Source organism: Diceros bicornis, chromosome 7 (assembly GCF_020826845.1).
Source record: "Diceros bicornis minor isolate mBicDic1 chromosome 7, mDicBic1.mat.cur, whole genome shotgun sequence".
In the NCBI taxonomy this organism is placed as follows: Eukaryota; Metazoa; Chordata; class Mammalia; order Perissodactyla; family Rhinocerotidae; genus Diceros; species Diceros bicornis.
Window position 1 is genome coordinate 63,351,073 of NC_080746.1, and position 23,659 is coordinate 63,374,731.

Here is a 23,659-nt window from a genome sequence, read left to right on the forward strand (position 1 = left end):
ATGCCAGCACTCTGTGTCTGCTGTCTTTTATCTCCCAGCTAAGGTAATTGAACCTGGAATTTTATGTCTTATTAGGTCACATGGAAATGACCATCCAGATTGCAAACTGCTGCTGATGGTCAATAAGAGTGGCTATCATAGAGTGGTACCACAGTGATGCTTATTCTCTGACCTGAACTCAATATGGCCCTGTGGTCACAGTCTAGGATCAGGAGTTCTGTCAAGAGCTCCAGGCAAGTGGTGGTAGGAAGCAATATACAAAGAAAGGGAACATCTCAATAGACATTAATGTCTTGATAGTTGCCCAAGCCAATGGTAAATAAAGATCTCCAGCATGAGACAACCAATAAGTTTTCCCTTTGCTCTTTGGAAGAGATGCAAAAGCTACAAAGACTGCATGGAGATAAATTTACACCAACTAAAAATGTCTACTCGTACCATGTTCATCATACATGAAGGGAACGTAATAAAGAATGAGGCTGAAGGTGAACCGGAATTGTAATCCAGCTAATGGTGCAGATAGTGAAAATAGCCCAGAGGCCATATGCAGTCAGCCCCTGGCTACAGAGACTGTGGCCCAGATCAGGCTCTGATATATAGCAAGGTCAAAAGTAGGCATTATACCAGGGATAGATATTTATGGTAATGTCTACCCCTGTTTATGACTCAGGCTAGGATCCAAACATGGGGCTGGAGCCTCCATCATCTCTCATCCCATTCAAGATTCAAACAATGCTGGTACATATCAAGAACCTATAGAGAAGGGAAGAGCAGAGCAGGCTTTCTGCCATGGGATTACAGAATTCATTTTCACAGTGAGGCCACAAGGAACTAATGTCAAAGCGCTGCTGCCACAATACACTGAGAACGGCAATGTGCAGAGGAGCTAGAGTCCTCTTACATGGAGGATGACCCCACGTCTACCTAAGCAGTGACCCAAGGGCATTACAGCAATGAGGGAGATAGATAGGGCAACATGAGTGGTATCTGCCTGATAGAACTCCCAGATCATTTGGCTGCCATAGGTGTCAGGTGATGGCACCTTACTCATTGGTCTTCTGGCATCTGAGCTCATGAGAAGACAAAATTAAAATGTCCCAAAGATGACAGCTAAATACAAGCAAAAAAAATATTAAAAGACAATAACTATGTCAAATTCCAAGCAATAAAGCGTATGGACAGAACTTTCTTCTTTTGTGACTGGAGTAAAACTTTCTCTAAGCATGTTGAAGCCATAAATTACTGATGTTAAATGGAAAGAGTCAGTTTTCCTAATTAGCATGGAAAAAAGTTCTATGTTTTATTTTCCAGGTAGTCATCTAATTCCATTAACATAAACTCCTTATGATTCTAGCAATCGAAAAACTGAAGCAGAAAAGTAACACATCAATTCTAAACCTCTGTGATAACTGGCATGACAGAGGTGTACTGTATGAGTTCAGAAGACAGGTGCCTAACACTGACTTATGGCTGAGAGGAGGGCAAGAATATGTAGCAGAGGTGACAATCTCCAAAGTCAACTTTGATAAAGTAAGATTGGGTCACATGTGGGGAAATCAGGGTGAGATAAGAGATTTGACTGGTGTTTTCCATATGCCTGAGTAAGGGGGTGGGGTGCAGCTGTACCTTCTATAGGAAGTGGGAGTAAACACAGAGGATCCCCTATGGTAACTTCCTTCCCTCATGGGTCTCAAGATCCTGTTATCATACTACTTCTTCTGACATCTTTTTATATCATTGACACCGATCAAATAACTTATTTTGTTTATTAAAGTGAGAAAAGACACCACTTCTGGAAATTTTTCTACATGCTCCTCTTGCTCCTGTTCTCTTGGCTAAGCTCTGTTTCTGGGCAGCAGATATGGGTCAAAGAGAAGGATGAGCAAGCTTAGTGGTTTTTAAGGAGCTGCAGCAATTCTCTATGTTTAGACAAGTGAATATAAAGGCTGCAGAGATTGTCAGCTGTCACTCCATCAAAGCTCCTAAGCACAGACAGGCCAAGTGATGAGAATTTATCTGCAGAATCACGCAGAAATGCTAGATTGTTACACTGATAAGTATTAAACTATTAGGGTTCAAAGATCCCTCTGCCTTTGTTCTTTGTGGGAAGGGAGTTTCTACCTCTGGAAAATCGAGGAGTCTGGCTGTCCTTAGCAAGGTACAGTTCAAAATTACAGAACTGGTAGGAGATTGTGGTTAAATTCAGCTTGGAGAAAGAGCTGTCCCTCCATGAAACAAACAAAGCCCTTCACTTCTCCAAACCTCGCTTCTTTTAAGTCCACCCCTCCCCTAGACGGCGCTGCAGTCAGCACGCTCAGCAGGAAGCCTGCAAGCTGGGCCTTTTTCTCCCTTCAGAACAGCTTCCTGAAGACAAATTTAACTCACCCAAGCAAATTCAGTATTTTCCTCTGAAGTCTCCCAACCTCTGCCCTCTACAAACTGCTCAACTCATCTTCAGACACCAATGGAGAAGCCCTGATTCCTCGGAGAAGAGTGGAGGCAGGCCAGGGAGAGGGTGGTCAGGATTCGCTCACCAAAGCAGGGCCCTGATCTCCACAAAGATCCTGAGGAGCCAAGTGAAAGAGAAAGTTAAATTCTTCGGGGTGGGCAGAAAAGAAGAGAAACTATTGACTCATAGGAGGCCTCCACATAGGGCCCCTGGGAAATGACAAGTCCTTTATGCCGTGTCCAGATGGGCCAGTGACAGCATTCCTATTCCTATCTCAGTTCTAGTCCTGGGAGCTCTTTTTTGTCTCTTCAAGGTTATTCATCCTTTGGAGCACTAGGCTTACCAAGGCAATGGAATTTCACACACATCCACCTCATCTTGTTTTCTCACAAATGAGCTGTCACAAGGAGGGAATAAAGAACCTGCTTCACTACTGTGAGGACAGATACTGAAGGCTCACCTGAGGCAGCCATAACAGCACTGTCCCGTCCTGCAACCACCAGCTAAGCTAAGTGAATCTGTAGAGTTAGTGTCCTATTATGTAACGTTAGAGAAAAAACTATCCAAATCTGAAAGTTCTTCAGCTCTCAGTCTGAGGGGCTATGACAGTGGAATCCGTGATGCTGACTTTCAGAACCTGAAATTAATATGGCCAAAATTTGACTTTTCAAAAATAGACTGGGAAGATGAAACTGTATGAAGTGTCATTTGTTGGACAATGCCATTTAATACTATTTAATGTATAATCTCTGTATTTTAGCATAATAAAAGTAAAGCAGGAAAATAATCATGATGGCTAATTTTATGGGTCAACTTGACTGGCTACAAGGTGCCCAGATTAAACATTATTTTGGGGTATGTTTCTAAGAGTATTTTTTCCAGATAAAATAAGCTTTTAAATCTGTGGACTCAGTAAACTAGATTGTTCTCCCCATTGTGAGTGGGCATAATCCAGTTTGCTCTGGGCCTGCATAGAACAAAAAGGTGGAGGAAAAAAGAATTTGCCCCTTTTGCTTCCTGCCTGCCTGTTTGAGCTGGGGAGTAGGTCTTCTCTTGATCTTGGACTAGCACTTACACCATTGGCTACCCTGGTTCTCAAGCCTTCAGTCGGGGGCTGATAATACCAGCAGCCTTCCTGGGTCTCCAGCTTGCAGACAGTGGATCCTGGAAGTTCTTAGCCTGTATAATAATGTAAGCCAATATATATATATATATATGTATATATATATGTATATATATATATATGTATATATATATATCTCATATTGGTTCTGTTTCTCTGAAGAACTCAGATTAATACATTAATGAAACAATTCTAAACCTCTGTGTTAAGTAGCACAGGTGAACTGTGATACTGATAAAGATAATGACACAGATGAAATGTGCTATTTCAAAAGATGTGTGCCTTAAAAGACTTGGGGAACTTACGGGTACAAGGAGGATGTTGTAGAGTTAATAATGTCCAAAGTCAACCTTAATACACTAAGATATGGTCAGATAAGGGGAAGTCAGGGCAAAAAAGAAAGAGCTTTGACTGGAATCTAGCATCTGAGTGAGTCAGACCGGAGTGCAGTGTGCCTTTCACAGGAAGAGATATGGTCAAATAAAGAGACACTCCTACATTAACCCCCTTTTCTCATGGGTCTCAGAAACTTGGTATCATACCACCTCTTCTGATATCTTTTCACATTATTAGCACCAATCAAGTATCTCATTTTGTTTTATTAAAAGTTGTAAAAATGTCCCTCATGGAAATTCTTCCTGTGTGTTTCTCTTGCTCCTGATCTCTCAGCTGAGCTCTGTATCTGGTTAGCAGATATGGATCAAGGAGAAGGAGGAACAAGGATAGTGGTTTTTCAGGAACTGAGTTGATCCCTTAGTTTGAACTTAGAAATCTGAACATGAAAGGAGCTTCAGAGCAGGGAAGCTGGGACACCATTAAGGCTGCAAACCCAGGGAGGACAGAGTGCTAGGATTCTGTGGTGAGCCGTGCAGAAATCCTACATTATTACACTGACAGATGTTAAATTATTTAGCTTCAAAGAATTCTCTGACTTTCCCCTATTTCTTCCTCAAAGGATCTTTTTCATCCCTGAGCAGGCCAGGCATAGCCCTCTTCTCTGCTGCTCTCTGTGCAGAACTGGTCTGGAAGCCTGGGCTGTGCCCCATGGAGACTCCATAGGCTCTTTCTCTAGCATGTTCTTTGCTAGGATTTTTCAGAAGTTCTTGCTGGAACTAGGATTTCTCTTAGAGGTGAGGTCACAGTCCGTATACCCTGAGTTAGGAAATGAAAATGCATGAGTGGAAAGCAATAGAGAGAACTGTAGTGGGGAGCCTGGTGTTATCACTAATTCCATCATTAGTCATCTCTACCCACACCCCATATTACACTAGCAACTGTAAGTGTCATGAAGCCAAGTAGACTTTTTGTACTTTGTTGCTTAGTGCCTCAGATCTAATAGAAGTTGTTGCATATAAGGAGTGATAAAGAGATAGATACACAGACCTAAAGCTGTAAATAACATTTTCATTGAATTGAACATCTGGAAGACAAATCATGCTTCTATTTTACTGTTCTTGCTATTGCTGTGTTACATAATGCAATTCAGCTATTATTTTGGTATTATTAACATAGATATGATTCACCTTTGACAAATTTCAACCAAGAATTTTTCATATTTCCTGTTTTATTCCTAAGGTTTACTCAGATTAGTGTTTCCAATCTGTCTCCACTACCACACTTTAAGCACATTAACTCTTACTTTGCTTTAAGGTTTTCTCACACGGGAAAATGTTAAAAATCCGTGGGCCAAGGTGAGATATTTAATTAGATTCTTTTCTAACCAGGAGATGTAATGACTGGAGAGGAAACACAGAGCCTTAGGGAGGATTTATTTTCCCCTGTAACTCAGAAAATGATAAGCTGGAATAGGAAGCATGCCAACATGCTCAGTTCTGGCAAAAAAATGTGTGTTGTGAGAGCAGCGTGGTGAATTCTGATTTCCTGCTGGCCCACATTTCCAGATATCTTGACAGGACCTGATTTCACTCAGCAGTAAACCTAACACTACTTAGGAAATTCTCAAATATCAACCAAGGATATGAGGTCAGTTCAGAGATTCAAAGGGAGAAGAGAAAAAGGATGGATATTAACTTGTGGAAAGATTGGGAAGGGAGGAAGCATTGGACAGAGAAGAGGTCTTCGGGGAAGGGAGTTCATTTCTTTTCAACATTGTAATCAATACTGCTATGCTGTTCTTGTCACACAACACAGTTACCCTCTGAGCTCTCCATCTCATTCAGTTTCATTCATATAATATACCTAAAAAGGCATCTATTCCTAATATCTCTGCGTTAACCAACATACTCCGTATCATCATTGGTGAATATGTAAAACTGATGTTCCATTTCCACTAATGGAGGTATTCATCGTAGCAAAACAGTACCCTAACCCATAATCAGCATTAGAAACCTCGGACAAATGTAAAAAAAAAAAAAAAAAAAAAAAAGTAAGGAAACTAAAAGTGAAGGCATCAGAGAGCAACAAAAACAATTAGAAACTACAGTGTAATAGACATTTGGAAGAAGGGTACAGTATTGGAGGAGTTTTCCAGTTTTATGGCTGTTTTGAAGGCAGACCTCAATTAGTAGTTGGTGGGACAGTTCAAACTCAGTTAGCAACACACAGACTTCTTGGCTTGGAGAACGAGGAGCCCCATGATTCGGGGCTACAACCAGCTGGGAAATTGTTGTGAATATCTGTAAAAGGCTTAGGAGAAACTCAAGATCACGAAAAAAAACCTAAGTGAATTTAGAGTAGATTAATAAAAATGATCCAACATGAAAATAATGAACAGAACCTCAATAATCTTAAAAAAAATAAATCAAAGCAACAACATGGTCTTAAATCACAGAACTACTAAAATACAACAATAGTAAAACTATAAAGGTAGCTGAATTAAATGAGACACAATGGTGTTAAAATCACATGTTCATTTAAATATGTGCAGGAAAACATCACGCAAAGTCCAACACCCATTCATGATAATGATAAATTGGGAAGGAAAAGAAGGGCGATTTTCAGAGAGAGAAGGAACGTTACTGGGACAATGGGCCCCGAGAAAGTAAAACAAACACAACATTCAATGTGATTTATATTGTGGTGGGGATACACTCTCATAATTTCACTGTGTATGAAAGAGATAGCAAACATTATGACTGAAAAAGTTATCAGGACTATTTTTCATATTGCCAATGCCAACGTTAAATTATTCTTTAAAAATTCTCAATGATTATAACCAAAAGACCACGATCAGCTTCAGGATCTTTTTTTTTGTTTTTTTTGGTCATATTTCAAGCCTTTTATTCTTTTATCCCAGACTGCTCATTTTTTTCAAGAGAGCTTCATTACTTGAAGTCATCCTCCAGATTCAATCAAACCTTATTTGGCTTCCCTAAGTCCTCTCAGAGTCAACTCAAATTCATTTTATATTTACTGTTTATTGTTTATTTATTTACCCTGTCACTCATTTAACTGTTGAATTGACCCAGATTTCAAAAATGCTGGTGATAAAGTAGGATAAAAATACAAATTGGTGGAAATAGGGCCTATGCAAAATATGAACAAGAAAATATAATCTACTTACAAACAGAAATTCAGACCATGCTTCTTAAAAATTCCCACACTTGGGATTTCAAATTTTCCTTCAAATATTTTGGCTAAAAAAATAAATCCAAATTATAAGTTTTACAAAAGCTTAATCAAAACTAGTTGTTCTGAGGAGGCCCCACATTCCTGATACTGAGATGGGAGAAGTATTATTTTGCATGAGTCTTAATCAATATAACACATTGTTATTATTTATGGTATTCTCAACAGCATCTCTGTAATAAAAGTAATGATATTTCTTGTTTCGTATAGTGTAACTCATAAGACCAAGGAAATAAGAAGAAACAAAGATTCAATAAAAGCCATTTTATAATGGAACAACATTGATAGCATTTTGGTCCTGGTATAAAGTTCTCTATTATTCTTTCTCCTTTAAGTAAACAGAATATATAGATGAATGCAAAGGTTGGATTTCCTTCAGTTAACCCTGTATTAATATCACATCTACCTGGATTTTTTTAATCTAGTCACAGTTATCAATACTAGTAGAAATTTGGGGTATAACTAGTCTAATGTGTTGTTAATTAAGGGATAATTCATATTTTTTGTTAATCAATTAGTTATATGATAGGTACAGGCTTGCCCTGGACTAAGTCAAAAGATCTCATTTGCATGATCAGAGAAGCTTCTTATTTCTCATAAAATAGCAGTTCATATCATAGCATACATGCCTGTTATACACATGTGGACCTCTGAACCAAATATCCTGTGAAAAGGTTAAAGACTTATTCATCTCTCTATCAACAGTATTTTAGCATAATGCCAAATAAATAGCATAAGTTCTAAATGAATGCTTTTTTTTCTTTTGCTGAGGAAGATTCACCCTGAGCTAAAATTTGTGCCAATCTTCCTCTATTTTGTGTATGGGTCACTGCCACAGCATAGCTTGATGAGTGGTGTATGTCTGCACCTGGGATCTGAACCCTCGGACCCAGGCCACTGAAGCGGATTGTGCTGAACTTAACCACTACACCATGGGGCTGGCCCCCTAAAAAAATACTTTTGACTGAGCAAGTAGATTTTCTTCACCTTAAATTTAACAGTCACTGACTTATAATTTATATCACAATTAGCATGGTAGCTAGTTCATTGTGAGGTTTTAGATATGTAGCTTCTCCAGAGGATACAAGTAGTATGGGAGAATTTTGACACTTGCAGGACTATATCTAAGAGATTCGTTGAACCTCATGGAATCACCTGGAGAAGTTTCAAGTCTATCTCTAGATCCTGTCATTCATACAGAGCTGTGGAATTGTGTCCTACTTCCGTAAGGGAGATGGACTACAAAGAATGAGAGTCAGTACCGTGTAAATCAAGGCCATGGGTTGCTATTAGCAATACACTGTGTTTTAACTTCCTGGGATCTCAGGGTCATTGATACCAAAGAAGAAAAAAAAAAGTTTCTTACACTGGATCCTTCAATACAGGACAAAGGGATAATTTAAAATGTAACTCAATAAAGTCAATTTTGGAAGCTTAAAATAATGTATGTCTGATGTGTTATGGCTCGTCTTTCTAATCCAAGTGTAAAATAAAGCACATCTTATTCTCTTCAGGCAATTTTCTTTATTAATATTATTCATTTTATTTGAGCTCTTGTTAAAGATGTGAGTTCATTCATTAGCAACAAGCTAGGGGTCAGCAGGTCTTCTTTCTTCTTGAGAGCTGCCCCATAAATCTGACGATAGTAACATTAAATTATAGACCTTGCACTAGATCGAGACAAAAGCTCTCATCTGCATTGACGTACACACTTAGATATACCTCTAAAATGACCTTTAAAAAACTGTCGGATAAGTATCTTTTTGCCACCACAGTGTGGCTTGACAAGCGTTGCATGGGTGCGCGCCCGGGATCCGAACCTTCGAAACACAGGGCTGCAGAAGTGGAGTGCACGTGTTTAACTGCTGCGCCACCCGGCCACCCTGATAAATATCTTTACATGACTCTCTTAACCTCTAGATTTGAACTTTCCCTTGAAAGACACTATAAAACTCTCATAGATGTAAAGTTAGCACATTGTACAATGCCAAGCAGCTTCTCGATATGTATATATTTTTGATTAACAGAATAAGTTTTCACCATAAATTTATGCCAGGATTAGTGCATTACCTAGCCCATTGTTGCAATCTGCTAAAATTTTTGAGAAAAAAATATTAAATTAACTTAAAAAATCAAATATTGTTAGCTAATTTTTTAAGTAATATTTTTTTCTTTTTCTTTTTTATTATTTTTTTATTGCGGTAACGTTGGTTTGTAACATTGTATAAATTTCAAGCATATGTCATTATACTTCTATTTCTGCATTGATTACATCATGTTCACCACCCAAATAATAATTACAGTCCATCACCACACACATGAGCCTAATCATCCCTTTCACACACACACCCCTCACTGCCCGGTAACCACCAATCCAATCTCTGTCTCTCTGTATTTATTTGTTGTTGTTTTTATCTTCTACTTATGAGTGAGATCATACAGTATTTGACCTTCTCCCTCTGACTTATTTCACTTAGCATAATACCCTCAATGTCCATCCATGTTGTCACAAATGGCTGTATTTCATCGTTTCTTATGACTGAGTAGTATAACTACCATATGACCCAACTATTCCACTGCTGGGTATTTATCCAAAGAACACGAAAACACCAATGTGAAAAGATACATGCACCCCTGTGTTCATTGCAGCATTATTCACAATAGCCAAGACTTGGAAGTAACCTAAGTGCCTATCAAGGGATGAATGGATTAAATAATATTTTAATTGAGGTATAACAAACACAAAAATGAGAATGTGAGTCATGACTACACAGCTTGATGAATTATCATGAAGAGAACACAACCAGGACAAGAAATGTTTATTTGCAGCATTGGAATTGCTCTATCCATGTGCCCTCGTAGTCATTAACCTAAATGTAACCAATCTCTTGACTTCTATCTACATTGATTAGTTTTTCTTATTTTTGAATTTTATATAAATGCCACCTTGATATTAATTAAGCAGTCTATATATAAACCTTTATTAATTCTGATACTACAATTAATACCCTTATCCATAATTCCTGAAATTACTATCCGACTCTTGTATGCTTTGTGGTTTATTTTCTATTCTTTCCTTAGTAGCAATTTAGAGAAAAGTAAATAATTGAATCAATATTTCCCAATTACTATTTGAGTAATATAAATTGTTTCTGTTCCTTTTTCTCCGCGACCAGTACTTGTTTATAATAAAGAGTGCACCAGTTAAAAACTTATGCTCTGGGATCAGACAGACCGTGTCTCAAGTCCAAAATTGTCCTCTTATTATCTGTATGACTAGAAAACAATTATTAAATCTCTTTAAACTTCATCACTAAAATTGTGGATTATAATGTTCTCTTTTATCCAACTAGTTAGTATTAGAACATATTAGAAATAAATAAAATACTGAGCATTTCTCTTTGGGTAAGTGGTTTCTCATATTATAGTCTGATTAAAAGAGACACTATCCTATGCTGGGTTCTCCCAGAAGCACATCTGAGATAAGAATTTGACTTAAATGTTTTATTTGGAAAATGGTAGTGGGAAACATTGAAGGAAAGGAGTGTAATAAAGAGAAGAAAAGGAAGTCAATATAAGGCAAGTAAATAAACCAGTTACTGGCTGTATGTACATCGGTTCAGTACAACTGGGGATTTTTTGGATAATGTTATGAGATACATATTATCATTTTCCCACCATAACATGAGAAAATTTGAGTATTTGTCCTCCTATTCCTGCTCATGGGACTTAGATGACTTAATTCCTGGTTACATCTGGACTTCCCTGCTTGACAGCTGAAGAAAGCTCTCAACCAGAGTCACAGCTTGCAATAAGACACTCTAGGAACTGTGAGTGCCAAGGGGATATAGGAGGGGTACCCACAGCATCTAGTATGTTCTACCACTTGCAAGATCCAGACACAGTTGGGTCTCACATTATATTAACTCCAGACTTTCATGGCCTTTTAGAGTTAGTGGCCAGTCATGATTTCTTTAAAAAAAGAAAGAAAGAAAAAAAAAGACAGCTTGCAACAAGAGAGTTTATGGGACAAAATAAAAACACACCACTGTAGTTGATCCTGAAGCCATAACTGATAGTCGTTATGTCCTTATCATACTTCCTATTATAGATTCCCCTCTCACATGGCTGAAATGTCTGCTAGTTTAAGCTTTTTGCACAGGCAAATGTCCTACACCTTTATCCCTGAGGGGACTAAGATCCTAGGTTTTTATGCCATTTTCAATATTTTTAAGCTACACTTGCCCATTGATAATCACCAGATTAGAAGCACCAAGAGGTTTGTCATTGAACTCTCCTTGCTTCCAGACATTATCCTCCCACCACCATGTAGCAACAATCATATCTCCTCATGACAATCTGGCTCAATTATCTCCGCCAACAGCATCACTTCTTTCTCTACCTCCTAGTCTATAGGCATGGTGAGCCACAATTACCAAATGACAGCTATAGTTTTAGGCACTGTGTCCTCTAATAGAAGAGGTCCCCTACCCTTGAAAATTAGAACCTATTACCAGTTGAGACTAAAGTGAGAGAAAGAAATATGTGGGTCACTAGGAGTGATAACATTAAAGCCTACTTCTATTTCTACCCATTGGCTTCTGAGTGCTGTGGTTTAGTTGTCAAAGACACAAGGCCATGTGATTACTCTACTTCAGATATCTACCACATATTGAAGGACAGCCCCTCGACTCCACAGAATGTCATTCTTGAGTTTGTGCCTTAGCTCCATTTTTTAAGACAAAAGAAGCTCCCATTGTAAAACCCTTTTGCTGAGATGCCTCACATTTTCCATGGTTTGCAGACTGTTGCAGCAAGTATTAATCCAACTTGGTTGGACTGCAAGTGTGTTTCTAGTGTGTTTGGCTGGAAGGAATTGGCAACCTTAATCAAATATCAATCTTAACATCACCAAGTATGGAAATACCTGACATCATATGCCTTTAGTGTGATGCACTGAGAAGGATAAAAGATGTAATATATATTTTGTATAATCTGAAATTAATCATGAGAAATCTTTAGAAAAACTAAAATGAGAGCCATTCTACTAAAAATAAATTCAAAATGTCAATTATATAAAATTCTAAGAAATTCAGAAAACTATTTCAGTTATTAAAGACTAAAGTTAACAATTAAGTACCATATATAATCTTGGATTGAGTCTTGAAATAGGAAGCAAAAGTTACAAAACATTATGGGGAAAATTGAAACAATTTGTGTATGAAGTGTGTGTCAGTTCAAAATATTACGCAAATTTTAGTTTCTTTAAATCTGACAGTTTCACTAAACAGGAGAGATCGAGACGGAGAGAAAGAGAATTTGCAATGACTACGTTTAACAAATGAAACACTAACTCCAAAAAATTATAAAATTCAATAGAAAAATTGGCAGAAGGCTTAGACACGTCACAAAAGAGAATATCAAAATTAAAATTCATATAAAATGTTGTATGGCATCCGTCAATTGGGAGATGTAATTTAAAACCACAATGAGACACCACTAAGGACAGAGAATAATTAAAATTAAAATAACTGACAATATCAATTTTTGGCAGGATGTGAAGCAACTAAAACATTCATATATTGTTGGTAGGAGTGTAAATTGACACAAATATTTTGGAAAACTGGCAGTGTCTATTAAAACTAAGCATACACATATTCTATGACCATAAATTACACTTCTGGATATATGCCCAAAAGAAGAAAGCAGCACTTATATCCACCAAAGCACATGTAATGAATACTCAAGTTAGTGTCAATAGTATCCCCAAATTAAAAACAATTTCTGTCAATGACAGAATGAAAGAATGTGTATACATATATATTATTTATAGATGAACGTTTACATATATAAATTTTAATAAAGTATATAATATTATTTATATTTATATTTATTTATTATTTTATTATATATATATATAGAACATTGTACTACTACACAGCAATGATAAAGAATGAAGTGCTGCTATACGAAGCAAATGGATGAATCTCACAAAACTACTGTTGAGTGAGAGATGATAGACATAAAAGAGTACATCCTGTATTATTTCTATGAAATAAAGTTAAAAAAATCACAAGGAAATCCATGATGCTGAGGTCAAGACTCTGGTTATCTTTGGGGGCCCTGTGAAAACCACTCAGGTGCTGCAAATGTTCTATACTTGGGTCTGTGTGCTGGTAACACAGGTATACTTAAGATTTGTGCACTGTACTCTATACAAGTTATACCTCAATTTAAAGAATTTGAGGAATAAAAGAAAGACCTCACAGAAATGATTGATCAGCAATTCTCAAAACTGTTGCACTTACTATTAAATTGATGCTATTAAACTTTACTGAAACTCTAAAGAGCTTTTGCTTATGTGGTTCATATCTATAAATATTAACTGTGTTGAAAATTGAAACAGAAATTTTGTGTTTATTTGTTAATTAATTTTAAAATAACAGTAAAGAATCTTTGTTGCCATAAAACATATTTTCATGAAAAATAATTATATTTTTCAAAAAAATAATATAAAGTCATATTATTTTAATTTTTGCAAGTATTTTAACGTCTGACAGACAACAACTAGATGCTCGTATTGGCTTCTGCATGCAACCTGTTGAAATATGTTGTTTTGTACAATAGTTATGAAGAAAATATGACCGCACTTAGATATATATATATATAGGAAGAGGGAGGACTTGAGGTTTTAATAACTTTTTCGATTAATTATGGATATTTTTCTTGCATACTGCATCCAAAATTGACGACAAATAGTTGCCTAAACATTACTTGCAATGTAGAATCTGAAACCACGTCAATGCACTTTTGGTACTCTGTTACATTAGAACCCATTGGTCTGTCTTGCAATGGAATTGATTTTACACATTTATAACTCTGTAACATCAAATATTTGTCATTTGGAAATATTGGCGCCTTGAGTTATGCACATCTTCCAAATGCTGACATAGTTTTTTTTCCAATAATAATCACACATCACATGGACTCTAGAAAACTCTTTTGTATATCAATAAGAGAATGAGACTGAAAAGGGCAAACAGTGACTTAATATTACTATGAAAATTGTTGTGGTTTCACAGATTCCCTGAAATGGTCTTGAGGCCCTCATGGGTCCATGGACAACACTTCAACAAGTGTTGCATTAGATATTCTAGAGGTAAAAGTGGAGGAAACTGGAGATACATCATTGACGATCAGTGAACCAAGAAAGAGAGATTATTGAACCGAGAGATTATATGGAGAGACTACATCCACAATGTTTTCACACACCTGGTAGTTGTGAGCATTATTTATGTAGTAGCCATGGTTCTTAGTAAGTAATTTTATTCAATAGAGAAAACCTCTGATATCAGTGAATAATTGAGGAAAAATAAATCAATATTCAGAAACAGCATAGGTGTTTTGAGTCATGGACTGCATGTATTATTTTTGAGGGATAACTTACATATTACATGTATTCTTCATTTCTTGAGTAAATAGATCTGCACAGCCTTTTACAATATGATGTTTACTAAATGTCTTTCTTTTAAAATCCATGACTGCTGTTTTTACCTAGATCTATACATTATCAGCATAAATCATAAACTGACTTTTAGCTTCAAAGACTGCCCAGGCTGGAAACCATCCTGAAATAACATTTCATTTCATATCTACAGGGAGGATTACTAACATAGACAAGACACTGAATGACTCTCTCACAATGTTAAGAACATATCTTATACGGATACGTTAGAGGAAAGTTGTAGTGAGCCCCTATCAATGACCTGATTAAAATTGGCAATGGAGAATAAATAAGGGAAAGTACAAATCCAGAATTAGCTACAAATTTTCCCACCATCATTGCAGAGAACACATTCTGAGATAGGTCATGGAAAATATATGATACCAGACATGAGTGAATGTATGATGTCACACATGAGTTTATTTGCTGTTTTGCATTCATCTTTCTTCTATATAATTTCAGTTGTCCTGAATATTTGCAATTTTCTCACCCTGGAAGAGCTTTGTGACACTGTCTTGGATCTGTTTTGCCTTTACTCCATAAACAATAGAGTTCAGAGTTGGGGGAAGAAGAAGGTAAAGACTAGGCACAATGAAGTGAAGAGAAGGGAGAATGGTGTGTCCCCAAAAACTGTGGGTAAAGAAAGTGAAGAAGGCTGGAACATAGGGAATGATGATGGCAGATATATGGGCAGTGCAGGTGCTGAAGGCCTTCTACTGAGCACCTGCTGATAACAGGCTGACCACTACCATCTTACATGATCATCATGTAAGATATGGATATACAGCAGATGGTAAACACTCTAATCAGAAAGGCGACCATTAAACCATAGATGACATTGACCTTGATACTAGCACAGAATCACTTCACCACATGTGACATGTGGTCACAATATGTATGGGAGATAATATTGCTGTGGCAGAAGGGCAAACACTTGGCTAAGATTGGGAAAGGAATCATCTACAACATCCCTCTCAGGAGAGTGGCAAGCCCAGCTTTGGCAATGAAAGAGTTAGTAAGTATGGTAGCATGACACAGTGGGTGGCAAATGGCCACACAGCAGTCCAGAGCCATGAGCATGAGCACACCAGACTCCACACCTGTGAACCCATGGACAAAGAGCATCTGGACTAGGCAAGCACTGAAGTTAATTTTTTTGAGATTGAACCAGAAGATGCAGAGTAGATTGGGTAGAGTAGTGGTGCAGGTAAAGAGGTCAATGAGGGAGAGCATGGCCAGAAAGAAATACATTGGTCAATGTAAGGACTCCTCGTGATGAACGAGGTACACAAAACCAAGGTTTCCCACAAGGGAGATGATATACATTGTGCAGAATGGGGTGGAGATCCATACATGTACTCTTTCCAAACCAGGGATTCCATTAAGAATAAAAGATTTGGGGGCCATATATGAATTGTTGGAAACCAGCATAAGTAATTCAACAGAGTAACTCTATTTTTCCAGAAGTCTCTATCCTGAGGAGAATGAATTAAGAAATAGAAATGTATTTCATCATCCTTGAGAATGCAAACTTAAATTTGGAATAAAATTACACTTATAATAGTACTGACAATTTTGACTAATAGTGATGCTGAAAATACACAATTTATTGAATAATACTATATTACAGGTAATATTTTGAAAGTTTTGTAAACAGTGTAAATATAATTTTTAAAGCCATAATTACAAACATAATAATTTTTTATCATCAAATAGAAGAATCTGAGGCATAGAGAGATTGAATAATGTTGAATATCACAAAACTAGATTCCGGGATAGAAATGATATTCACTTATGACTCCAATATCCCTACAATCCCTTTACTCTGCACCCTAGTTTGACAGAGTACATAGCTTATGACAGCAAGTTATAATTGCATGAAGCATTGCCTGCAATTTGTTTGTTACATTAGATTTGAGTGGCAATATACAATGGGAAGATTATGGTTATGTATACCAAATAAAATCTTAATCAAATTTCAGCATTTTCATACCAATTGTATGACTTGGAGAGGTTTGCTTCACTCTCAAAGCCTCAGTTGCTCATCTATAAAGCAAGGATTTTGATACCTACCTCAAAGAGTTCTGAAAAATAATCAGAAGTTTATTTAACTCCTTGATTTGTATCCTAGTACCAACGTGGTACCTAGTACCTTGGTTGGTATCCTAGAATATACTCATTTGAAATGCAAGTGTAGACGCTATATGGATATGGGATTCAAGGATAGTGGTCATGAAGGTCAATCTAACTTGATTGTCCCATGAAAGAGAAAAATAAGAAATCTCCTTTTCTCAAATATCCTGTAATCTTCCAATGACATTGAGGTCATCTGTTACCTTTCCATGTCTTCTGTTTTTGCACTATTCTTAAGAACCATATTTTCCAGACTCTCTGGTTTTTCTCCCTCTTGGAAAGATTTGCAGTATCATTACCTCAAGTAGAACCAACATGAAGATACTTTTCAGATAATTTTATAAGAAAGCTATGTCAAAATAGTTGAGTTCTCCTTCTAAATGCATACGGGTTAGTTCCATGGGCAGTTTAAATTCACCATAGTAAAGACTAAATTCATCACTTCAACCTCTACCCCATGCCAAAATAAACTCTATTTCTGAGTTCTGTCGTTTGGATAACGCTGTCATCACCTACCACACGATCCACCAGCATCTTTGTGATCTTCTCAGGTATTCCGCTACCTCGTCTTGGGTATCATTCCTTTATAGTTCAAAGTGTCTTTGTTCTTACCATCTTCAGGTCACCTCAGCATGCCTATTTTCTGTACTCTATCCTCAGACAAGAAAAACTTCTATTTTTAATCTGGAAATATTTCTAATATCAGCCTTTCCTTTCTATCATCACACTTAACTATCTTTTAAAGACCACCTAGCTACATCCACCTATTTCTTTGTTTTTCCTCTTGCACATTTCAAATCAAATTTGTTCTACACCATAATTTTGAAGACAATTTAATCCACTGCCTAATAATTTTCAATGTGTTCCCAATAATTTGAGGGTAAGGCTCAAATTTCTTGGCATGGCATTCAATAAAGTAAAATTTAGGTCTTATCTTCTCTTTCCCATTTTATTTATTTCCATTACCTAAGCACCCAAAAGTGTTCTAGTTTAGACAGTAAGTTATATGGCTACTGTATTCTAGTATTTTGTGCATAAACATTGCCAGATTATGTGCCAAGCTGAAAATACCACATATACTTCAAACCTATGTTGACTTTGCTCAATTTCTTTCCCTATTTGAAAGTCTCTCTGCCATATTCTTATCTTGAAAAGTCTCCTTTGAACACTGAGATAGAAGGTCACTTCCTTTACAGAGGACTGTGCATTTCAAAGTTCAGGGTAAGCTATTGCCAATAAATTCCCTGAGCCAGGTACGTGATGTTTAATTTACTTACCTAAAGCTGTTAGTGATTAATTTTGAGTGAAATCCAGGTTTTTCTAGCTCAGACTTCACATCTGTTCCACTAAACCAAATCCTTTACAAAGGCTAACAAGCACTGGATCAGTGATTTATTTCTCATTTGTTGGTTTTTGTGTTTACTTGTTTGCTTGTTTGTTTTCTCTGGAAGAATATGAGGCTTCACATTTCTAACTTGGGACCTCTACAGCTCCTGTTCTTATAATTTCTCCCTGCCCAGTACTCTAGCCATCTTCTAGGTAAAAAACAAGAGGATTGTGTGGGATGATGCATACTTTCTCTTTCAAAGGGGAGGGTAATTCGGTTACATGTACCATTCAGTCTTACCCAGAACCTCCCTCCACCTCCTTATTTATTTATTTATTTATTTATTTATTTGTGAGGCAGATTGGCCCTGAGCTATCATCTGTGCCCATCTTCCTCTACTTTATATGGGACGCCGCCACAGCACGGCATGAGAAGCGGTGCGTCAGTGCAGGCCCAGGATCCGAACCCACGAACCCCAGGCTGCCAAAACAGAGTGCGTGCACTTAACCTCTGCACCATGGGGCCGGCCCCACCACTTCCTTATTTTTGCCTGTGGTTCTGGGAAAGTAAAACAGAGAGAGAGTATAGGAAAGTATTAGAAGAACATATGACAAAAGCACAGGAAGAGAAGTTCACCTGAAGGTCTTTCTTCAGTCTTGCATTGAGCCTTTTTCAATGAAAGAGACAAACAATGCACTATGCTATAAAAGGCATACCACATGTACATGTGCTGCACCATACCACCTCATGTCAATCATAACTTCTCTTCCCTCCTTGATGACAATAGGTCCCATTACCCGATCCAGGTGTCTACACTTCCAGGATCTGATGGGAAGTATTGTGATTGATACTGTCACTGCTGCTTCTGCTGTTTCCTCATCCCACACTGGGCAGCCATTTGACACAAAGTGCCTGCAGCACCCATTCTTGCCTCTGGCTGTTTAAAACAGAAAACAGGCTCCTTTAGATTAACACTTGATCTCAGTCCCCAGAAAAATCATGATGAATCAGGTACTACTAAGGGCTTAGGAAGGACAAGGAGGCTTGCTTTTTCACATCCTTCTCACTTCCATGCTATGTTTCTCTAGAGATGGCCTAGGACAGCATTTGTTTAGAGGAATTTAGTGTCTGGGACACAGAATAAAATCCTATCAGGCATCTGAAGAATCCTCTCGCTGATGCCCTGAAGAGGAATGCCAGGAGAAAGCTGGATTGAGAAATGAGAACTCTAGATTCTCTGAGACTGTTTCAGCTTTTTTTCTTACTGGTGTTTTGAAATGTGTTGCCTGAAATGTCAAATTTAATTTATTAATGACACACAGTGTTATCACTGAAACTGAATACTTCAGGACCCTAAATTAGATTAAACAATTTCATTTGTTAGACTTTTAAAAATTCCATTAAGCATCCACCATGTGACGTGGTGGCACTCAGCATAAGGCCTTTCTGTGCCTCTACTCTGATTCTTTTAGGTTTATCTTGCGCATAAATAGCCAACTTGCTTACCAAGTCAAATATTTATCGACATGCCTATAGAAAAAACAGCAGCAGTACTATTTAGTTATCTGTATTTACCTATTTAAATATATTTACCATTTGTTATTTAAAGTCACAGATGAATTTCATTGTATTCCTGTAATGAGTCTACCAATTCAATATTATCATAGCCATTTTATCTAACAAAGATTCAGTATATTCAATAGTTTGCTGAAAGATACAGAATTTTGTGCTCTCTACGCTAAATGCTGGTGAAACACATCCCTTTCTCTCTTAAGCCAAACCTAGTTCTCTGCTTGAAAGTCACCTTTCTTCCTCTCTGCTACCTTCATATTCTCTCCATTTTTCACAATGACAATAACCTGGGGATCTGTGTGGAAACTATTTGTATATCTATCACATCCCTTTACCGACCTGTGAGCTGTTTTAGTATATGGGCCAAATCTGCCACCTCTTTGACCCCATGAATGAGGACAGTACCTGGATTAAAAAAGAAGTAAATTGGAGTTAGATTGGTGGACTACAAAGTGTGTGACTGAATTGAAGAAAGGAAAGGGGATGTGGATGGTTGGGCTAGTGACTTCTAGGGAAAAGGATGTACCTATTTATCTTTTCTTGATCTTTGGCATCTTAGGGTTATTATTGTCTAATTCTGCATCTCTGTCATTTAACCATATATTTTTAAAAGTGTATAAAGAGAAAGGAAGAATGCTCTATGCTCTAAAGAAGATTTTGAGAACATCTAGCTTCTCCCTTGCCCATATAAGAGCACACATCCCTTGCTAGTACTTATTCTCTTTTGAATGTGTAATGGGCATATTCTAAATTTTTACCAGACTAAGAAATCACCAACAACATCCTCTGTAGGGCAATACTGTTGATCCTGTAATGACTCAAGCAGACTGGAACAAGATTAAGAGCAAAGTCGTGCAATAAGCCTAGGATAGAAAAGTCTGGTAGGCATTACCTTACCCACAATGTAGCTCTAGACAAGAAGGAATGTGTAAAGTGCTCATGCCAGAGAGATGGTCCAGAAATGTATATGATGGCAGCACCCTGGTTTCATCTTATAGACTTTAGACCAGAAGTGCTTAGTCTTGCTGACTTCCCACAGGAAACAGGCATACCTCATATTCTCAGAACACTCAAGTCTTAGTGTAAAACAGGACTTAAGCACTCCTGGATATTACAGACCTCTAAAGGAAAACATAACACAAAGGTTCATATATTTGGGAAAAACCAAAATGCCAAACCATAGCTGGCCCCCAAACAAGAGCAGTCCAGAAAGTAAGTCTCATGGTACAGATAACCCACATTAGGGTTAGAAGTCAGAAATTCTTAACTAAGGCGATTAAAAATAAAGCAAAATGTATAGGTGTGTGTGATTTTATAATAAGTGTTTAGTTGTTTGTTATTCTGAACTCTAAAATATTATACTCATTAATTTAAAAAGAGAAAAATGTAGCAACAAAAATATTTTTAAATGACACATACTTCTTACATTAAAAAATGCCTGCTATTAGGATTTTGTGTGACTTTATTTCCCTGTATATGTAATGCTTTTTTTTAAAATCAAGATAATAATTTACAAGCTACGTATTTCATCACTGAATGCTTCTATTTACGTATACACACAATGAAATATTATTCAGCTGTGGGAAAGAAGGAAATCCAGTCATTCGTGACAACATGGATGGGTTTTGAGGGCCTTATGCTAAGTGAGATAAGTCACATAGAGAAAAACAAATACTATATGATATCACTCACATATGGAATCTAAAAAAGTCAAACTCATAGAAACAGAGAGTAGAATCGAGGTTACCAGAGGCTGAGGGCTGGGGAAATATTATTTTACAGTTGTTTGGATAAATTCTCCCTTCACTTTAATACTTTTCTCTTTTAATGTAAATCCTAAAAGTCAAGCTTTTGCCCTCCTAGACAGAAGTTCTATATCTCTTTACTTTTCTTTCATGTTTTACATTGTATTGCCATTTTGTTTCCTTTTTGTGAGATTTTTGCAACTTTCTTTGCCTTTTCTTAGATATCTGTGCCATAATTCACTATTTTCTCTTATAAAAGTTATTTTCTAATTGTTTGCTCGTTTTCCATAGAAATTCTTTCGTTGTTTTATGAGTGGAGCATATTATCTGATACTTCTGAAAAATATTGATGCCAGAAATATTCTTCTACAAAAATAGTAAGGGTGGTGACATCACACCGAGAGAGAAAGAAATATAGTCCTGACTTGATTTTAAAGTAATGTACATTCATATCCACTATTCATATAATTACAGTAATTCAAATACTTTTAATTACTTTTTAACTATTATAATCAAATTATAAACAAATTTTGGAAAATTTCCAGAACCATAGCAATAGTAATGATCTTAGAACAGAAAATTAAAGATATAACTGATTAACATTGAGCTTGGAAGTGGTAGTGAAAAAAGGAAATTCTACACATACTCACATATTTAGCAAATATGTTTAATTTTATAATTTTAATATTATTATATATTTTATAATATATAATATTTAATATATGGGTGTGTGATTTATTTTGTGTATTTATACACATATATACACATATATACCTATATATAAGTGTATACATGGCACACATACATATATATACCTATATACAAGTGTATACACGACACACACACATATATGTCAACACACAGTTGACAGATATTATAATTGAGTTAAAATTCTCATTGTCTGTAACAGAGTACCTGGTAATAGAATTAAGATTCAAACATAGCTTGGATTAAATAAGTAATCACCAAAAAGAAGAACAACAAGAACATATATATACAATTGCCTTTTTTTTTTTTTTTTTTGGTGAGTAAGAATGGCCCTGAGCTAAGATCTGTGGCCAATTTTACTCTTTTTGCTGATGAATATCGGCTCTGAGCTAACATCTGTGCCCATCTTCCTCTATTTTGGCGTCCTCTATATGGGACGCCACTACAGCATGGCTTGATGAGCAGTGGGTTGGTCCACACCCAGGATTCAAAACTGCGAACCCCGGGCCACCAAAGTGGAGCATGTGAACTTAATCGCTATGCCACCAGGTCAGCCCCTGAACATAATATTTTTAAGAGGCTATTTCTGCCAAGGAACTAGGTGGAAGAAATTTTCATTATTGAGGTTTTGATTTTTCTCATGACTACATTGTCTGTGTTGTTCGATTATAATTTGTACAAATACACATATTATTTCCACTAAATTTAGCATACTTCTGAAAGAAAGGAAAGTATATATACTTTGTAAGCCATAGACAGCAGATAGCATAAGAGTCAAGGAATAAAATGTTTCACGGTTTAGAAAGACCTGAGAGTGTGCTTAAGACATATTATTTTAGAAGAATATTTTACCAAAGTGTAACCTGCATGCAAACAATAGCGCACGTCGTTAAGTGTACAGCTTCATGAAATAACCTCAAGTGGAAACACCCTGTAATTACCACTCAGGTCAAGAACTAGATCATTGGCAGCATCTCAGAAATACCCTCCATACCCGGTCCAATCATTACCTAGACTCTAATTCTCAAATTAAACATCATCCTAATTCCTAACACCATAAATTAGTTTTGCCTGCTTGTGAGCTTTCCATAAATGAAATTATACAATATATATCATCTTGTCTCTTTCACTTTGCTTTATATTTGAATAGACCACAATTATTTATTTATTCAGTTTGACGGTGATGGACATAGCTTCTGGGTATTATGAGCATGCTGCAACTTACATCTTTTACAAGTTTTCTGGTTAAAATATGCATGCATTGCTGGATATACAACATACAAACTTGGGAAAGAAGGCAGGAAATAAGAACTTGGGAAATAAACTCCAAATGATTTTGTCAGAAGAATGCTGAGATAAACAAATTAGCACAGACATTGGTGAACATGGTTTCCGTTTTTCCAGAGAGTTAAAATTTTAAAAAAGTTCAACTCCAATCCTAGTGATCCAACCACGGTGCCACAAAATTGTATAGATTACAGTTCAGGAGAGAAATATCCGTCTAGGAGAT

The 23,659-nt window shown here is 36.7% G+C and overlaps 1 pseudogene; it reads right to left on the reverse strand.

The window, feature by feature from the left end:
• Positions 1 to 14,688: 14,688 nt before the first annotated feature.
• On the reverse strand, positions 14,689 to 16,095 carry LOC131408074 (olfactory receptor 52N5-like; annotated as a pseudogene).
• Positions 16,096 to 23,659: the final 7,564 nt, after the last annotated feature.